This window comes from Carassius carassius, chromosome 41 (genome assembly GCF_963082965.1).
Source record: "Carassius carassius chromosome 41, fCarCar2.1, whole genome shotgun sequence".
Taxonomy (NCBI): Eukaryota; Metazoa; Chordata; class Actinopteri; order Cypriniformes; family Cyprinidae; genus Carassius; species Carassius carassius.
In genome coordinates, this window is record NC_081795.1 from 4614874 (window position 1) to 4616709 (window position 1836).

Sequence of the window (1836 nt, forward strand, 5' to 3'; positions counted from 1 at the left end):
ATGGCCAAATCTTCTGCCAGGCCACCGGGAATAGACCCGGTTCTCCCGATGTCCAGTCAGCGCCTGATTTCCACAGACACGCAGAACGTGCAGGATTCATATTCAGTCTTTTTGCGGCTTAATATTCACAGACACCAGTCCATATCGCATTTTTATTCAAGTGTACTGACCTACTTTTGATTTATTCATCCAAAATGTGGTATATTTCGTCCGCGTTATAGTCTGAATTCCATTGACTGGATTCTACGAATGTGTTTTCTGCGTCGCGGAGATTATGGGCCATATGTCTTAGTGCTATTTGGGAAAGAAATAAACTGTATGTGGATGTGTGTAAATATTCAAATGTAATCCTCTTTGTAATCGTTACAATTTTCATAAGTAACTGTAATTTAATTACTAATTTTTTCTTAGTAACTATAACTGATTACTGTTACATTTATTTTGTAATTAAATTACGTAACGCCGTTAAATGTAACTAGTTACTCCCCAACACTGGTCTCATTGGAAATGGGCTTGTAATATTTCTGACAGGCTGCAGAATGAAGACAACCATCAATTTAAATTTGGTTTCTCAACTTGGCGATTGCAGACTTCCTCTTCATGTTGTCTTCTATCACAGATCTTTCGGTTTTGGGCCAATGGCACCTTTACTTCTCAAGACACATTCTCCAGATAATGTTAACACTAAATCTGTTTGTTAGTTTTTGGGGTTTTTTTTGTTTTTTTTGCAGTTATCGGTCTAGACCAATGCCTGTGCACATGGATGGCTGTTTGGGCTAAAAATAAACAAAATTCACTTAAAGCCAAGATCATCTGCATAATTGTGTGGGTTTCATCCATTGGCTGCAGCATTCCTTTCTATGCACTTTATATGTTTACTTTTACATTTCTGACAACATATGAATTTACAGTGGGCTTTCTCATCCCCTTTCTGATCATTGCATCTTCATACACAGCGATTGGAGAACGAATCAAACACCTCAAAAGGGTGGCTCTTTCAGAGTCATAACTGTAATTCTGTCTTTTTTCACATGTTGGTTTCCATACCATGTTTACCAGATTTGTTTTAAAAGCATAGTAAATGGCAGGAGTACCAAAGTATACAAGATGGCAATGATTGTCAGTATGTGCCTGGTTCTGTCACAGATAATAAGAGGCAAAGACTCAAGTGCAGGCAGAGGAGGAGTCTTTATAACTCACCAAAATAAACAAAAACACAACTGAAACCACCCCAAAGAGGGAAAATACCACAGTAACCTCAACAATGAAACAAAACTGAGCACAGTGCATACAGCCATCAAAGGCACAAAAATACACACGTGAAACATATGAGCCCAGAAAAGAAAACGCAGGGAGTTTATAAAGAAGAGGCAATCAGGTGAACAGCTGGGACAAAGTAATTAATGAATTAGGTAACGAGAGAACAAGTGAGTGGAGTTAGGAGAATGGATTCCAGAAGAAAGGGAGAAACACAGATGGAGCAACTACAGTAAAACAATAATGAGGTAACAAGATGGGCAGGGTCAGACAACAGACAGGAGCGAGCACATGACACCAAACAAACACAACACAAGCCATTGTGCTCACAGAAAGACAGTGTCATTTGGTGGCCATCCTGGGCACACCAGCTGAAGACTGTGGCAGCTGTCTGAACCCCATTATCTATGTGTTCATGTGTGATAAAAATAAGAAGAAGCTTAAACAGGTGCTGGAGATGGCTTCCCTTGTCAAAAAATCCTAAAGGATTCCAATAAGAAAACTGTACAGGATTCTAATTGGAATTTCTATCATATTTTGGAACCATTCCTATAGGATTCTGATAGGAATAGTCTTGTA

The 1836-nt window shown here is 38.9% G+C and overlaps 1 pseudogene; it reads left to right on the forward strand.

The window, feature by feature from the left end:
* LOC132123016 (C3a anaphylatoxin chemotactic receptor-like) lies at positions 1-1274 on the forward strand (annotated as a pseudogene).
* Positions 1275-1836: the final 562 nt, after the last annotated feature.